Source organism: Sinocyclocheilus rhinocerous, unplaced genomic scaffold (genome assembly GCF_001515625.1).
Source record: "Sinocyclocheilus rhinocerous isolate Xijiao unplaced genomic scaffold, SAMN03320098_v1.1 scaffold8711, whole genome shotgun sequence".
NCBI classification, from domain to species: Eukaryota; Metazoa; Chordata; class Actinopteri; order Cypriniformes; family Cyprinidae; genus Sinocyclocheilus; species Sinocyclocheilus rhinocerous.
Genome location: NW_015642269.1, coordinates 1 through 4,800, shown reverse-complemented (window position 1 = coordinate 4,800; position 4,800 = coordinate 1).

Below are 4,800 nucleotides of genomic sequence, written 5' to 3'. Positions count from 1 at the left end.
ACTAGTGGTTCAACGGATCACAAATCTCACGGTTTGGATCACATTACGGTTTTTGACCCACGGATCGGATCATTTTTCGGATCAGCAAGAAAATAAAAAATATTTCAATTTAACTTGCTTTCCATTTATTACTTAAATTAATCTACTTATCTTAAATTAATCTTAAAAAGTACTTAGTTAATCTAGTAGTATTTGCTGTGGTATCAAAGAAGTACTTCGCTTTAAGTAATAAATGGAAAGCAAGTTAAATTGAAAGTTTTCTTTTCTTGCTGATCCGAAAAATGATCCGATCCGTGGGTCAAAAACCGTAATGTGATCCGAACCGTGAGATTTGTGATCTGTTGAACCACTAGTAATAAACGATAATATCGTCATATCGCCCAGCCCTAAACTGATGTGGTACTATATGCATATATACTGTGTGTATCATATGATTTAGTTCTGTTGATTAGTGGTTAGCTGATTTTATGTATATTATTTTGAGGTTTTGTATTTACACACACACGCACACACACAATGTGAGCCAAAATCATCACAATTAAAAGAACCAAAGACTTAAACTACTTCAGTCTGTGTGCACTGAATTTATTTAATACACGAGTTTCACAATTTGAGTTGAATTACTGAAATAAATGAACTTTTCCACAACATTCTAATTTATTGAGATGCACCTGTATATGGTGAAGCACTTGCATTAGTCGTTTTATTAAAACTTGTGTATTATTTGAGCTATAAAGCAGTTAATTTTTTTTAGATGTTTTTAGGTTTATAGTGTTGTGTTGCCATGCCAATGAAGCATTGTACCCCCCCCGTATATGGTGAAGCACTTGCATTAGTCGTTTTATTAAAACTTGTGTATTATTTGAGCTATAAAGCAGTTAATTTTTTTTAGATTTCCCCCCCCCCCCCATTCTTTCTTCATGCTATAATCATGTTGACACACATATTGTTACTAGTATGTTGTTATAGCATTTAACGTTCTTCAGGGTAATCCAGATTTTGCTCTGCTTTTTTTATGGGATAAATGGAAATATGTTGTTGATTGAAATTAACTTGTATTAAACCCAGACTATTCCTTTAAAAAACTATTATAAGACAAGCGCAGACGGTTATCCTACACAGTTAGTTTTGACAGGTCAGCCACAATTGAGCAGTCTTTTCTGCAGCTGGTACCCTGCCTGTTCCAGGTAACCTCTGCTACTGCATACTAGACTGACATTTGGCCTGCCAGCATCGTGACAAGGAAAGACACAAGGGCAATGAGTCAAGGACAGATTGGCATCAAGCATATTGTCTAAGCCCATTACTGTGGTCTTTCAGTAGACATTCCAGAGAATTGTATACTCTGTGGACTGGAGTGAACTCCTCCTGTTTAATGGATTTGTTACTTTGCAGATCAAGCTGCACTGCTAGAAATTAGCATCAATCCCTGTGGAGATAGTCCTGTCAGCGGCGCACATTAAATGACATGGTTCATCTGGAAACATTGTGCTTTACTTTTAATGTAGGAGCGAAAAATGCTCTCAAACGCCCATGTTATCTGCAAAATGCTGGATCATATATATATATATATATATGATCCTCATAACTCTTTGAAGCACATAGTAAGTGATATCCTGCAGGTTTGCCTCAGGGAAACATTATGCAAAAGATGCATGCTTTTTGTCCCCAACATGCAGTTGCTAAGTTGCTAATAGTAGCATGTAGCAATAGACCAATCATAGAGCTATGAGACATTCACTCATGTACTTACTGCCTTTGAAATATGGTCAAATCATTAGATGCTGGCTTGCCTGGTTGCAGTGGAGACTTACAGGTTGAATGAAACGATCAAAGCTAAACGTGCTACAAGCACAGAACTCATTGTTGAGCGGCACAGCGGTGTGTTGCCTGGAAACAGCCTATTATACAATGTTTCACTGACACGTTTCCTGAATAGGCTATATGTATTCATTGCTAATCAGTTCTTTGGCTTTTTAATTATTTCTTTACAGACACAGACTCATTATTTTTGCCTCAATTGCTAATGAAGGTGCTAGCACAGAACTAGCCTAGCTGCTTTAATGAGCAGCTAGTCCTCTCCCAAGGAGGACTGTGACACAAGATGGAAATACTCTGTGGTCTTAAAATCAATGAGCTATTTTAGGATAGCATGGTAAGTCATGAATAATGTATGTAAGAAGTCATGAAGAAAGGTATAAAGTGCAGAATTGGGCCAAATGTTAAAGCTTGTCATTTTTTGCGCCACCAAATTAATGGAATTGCCTGAGTAATGACTTTTTTCAAACAGGTTTCCCTTTTCTTGGTTGGACAACAACGAGTCCTGCCTTATTTTAATAAACAATGTAGGTGTAGGGTGGGGACTTGGTTCAATCCATCAGTTGGTTGGATTTTGAGATGCAAGTATTGCACTCTAAATTCAATACAAGCTTGCAGTCGATTGTAAGAAAGAAGCGGGATTTAAACGAATTGAATCGGAAGATTGAGTTAATTTTGATTAAACGTTGAGGTTAAAAAAAGGGAAAAAACAAAATGTGAATGAATCATTCATTGTAAGATATAAACATGCATTTACAAAATAGAGGGCAAATTTTCATTTTATGCCAAAGGTAAGCTGGGAAAAGTGAAAGTATTTTAACATAAATCTGAAATTTTAAAGACATTAAATAGTTCCTTTAAATTAAATCCTTTGATTTCTGCAGGATTGTATTTTCTTCCTAATAAATTGTCTGAATTTTAGAATCTGAGAGTAATTTAAAAAATCTATATAATTCCCAAAATAGTTTTAAAAGCTTTTTCCATTTAACTTTTCAATTCCTGCTCTGTTTTTGTCCCTCTCATTGCTCAGCACAGCTTAGGGTAATGGTTGCTCAACAAGTTATTTTATTAAAACCAATCATCCTTTTATGTGTTGATAATGAATCTAATTTGGATGCCTTGTGCAGCCATTGCTTTAGGTCATACATTTTTCCTGTTGAAGCAATTTTTTTAGCATTCCATTCTTCTGGACTGAGAAGGTGAAACAGAGTTTAAAAAAGTAGGCACTGAATGCAATAATGTTAATAAGTCATTCTTATTGTATTTTGCTTTAGCTGTGAGCTGTATCCATTAAAGTATCATAAAAGCGGTAGAAATGACTTGTGCACAATATTCCAAATCAAAAATAGCTTCAGAATTTCACCTTTTGTGCTCCATGGAAGGGTTCAGAACAACATTTGGCTGAGCTATTGAAGACAGAATTTACATTTTGGGCTGAACGCAAACAGCGTATGCTATTCTGTGAAGTATCATAAAAGCGGTAGAAATGACTTGTGCACAATATTCCAAATCAAAAATAGCTTCAGAATTTCACCTTTTGTGCTCCATGGAAGGGTTCAGAACAAAATTTGGCTGAGCTATTGAAGACAGAATTTACATTTTTGGGTGAACTAACCCTTTAAGAAAATTCAGTAGGACACTGTTCTTTATCCAGGCTCTAATAAAATCTGTCTCTCATTTGTTCCTAGTGATAACCTCTAAAGTCTTTTCAATTCCTTTCTTTATTTTTATTTTTCAGAGGCTGTTCAAGGAATATATATTTCAAAAGAAATGCAGTTGTGAGTAATTAATGACAGAATTTTCATTTTTGGGTGAACTAACCCTTTAAGAAAATTCAGTAGGACACTGTTCTTTATCCAGGCTCTAATCAAATCTGTCTCTCATTTGTTCCTAGTGATAACCTCTAAAGTCTTTTCAATTCCTTTCTTTATTTTTATTTTTCAGAGGCTGTTCAAGGAATATATATTTCAAAAGAAATGCAGTTGAGTCTTTGGCCACTCACTAAATATACCACAGGATGAAGCTTAACCACAACATATTGTTTGTTTTATTTTTATTTTTTCGGTGTTACGATTAGAATCAAGATTAAATGGCAGGTCAAGACCGTTTGAGAATAGAATTTGTGGATCGGTCTGATCCGAGGCAGAGTGGGACGCCATTAAGGCTGTGATGAGGCCATGTGTGCACAATGGCAGTGGAAGTAATGCCATTCACTATCAGATTGGCGACATCTGAAGCTGTGTGTAAATGTGTAGGATTACTATCAGCCTCAGTGGAACTGAAGGAGTCTGTTATTTGCAGCGCTGGTCTGCTGAGAGATGGAGCAGGCAGGTAGCCTGAGGGAAGGAAGAACTAGGGGCTGGAGAAAATAAATTATAGAGCGTTACAAAATATCCTGCTGAGTTTATTTCATATTTCTTCCTCGCATCTTCCTTCCACTCTGTCTGTCTTTGCTTTGCTTTACACCAACATGACGAACTGTGGTAATTTCATTGGTTTGTTCATTTCTAGGTGTACGACAGCTTATTTGGCTCTCTTTCAGAAGTCCAAAACTGAGATGGTAGACTATTTCAGGTGTGTAATAACAAGGTTGAATTAACATTTTCTAGCACATCTACGCCCTCGTTTACACGTGTTTTAAAAGGCAGCGGGGGAAAAAGTTGAGAGTACCACAGCACTTTCTCCCATAATCACTGCAGAAAGGTTGACTGCTTTAACGAATCACAAGTCCCCTTTACACTCAGCACATACACATGCTTACTTTATTTAGCCATAGACGGGTCAATTGAGCTGTTATTTTCTCTAGAGCTCTATCACCATCACACTTCTCAACTGCTAAAGCATAAGAGTATTTGATTAATCTTTTTTTTCTGATTCAGTTTTGTCAGATTATATCCAGCAGAGTCAGGATGATTGGATATCTGGCCTGGGTATGCAGAGCATTCGCAGCTTATATGGACGGAACACCACTGATATATATAT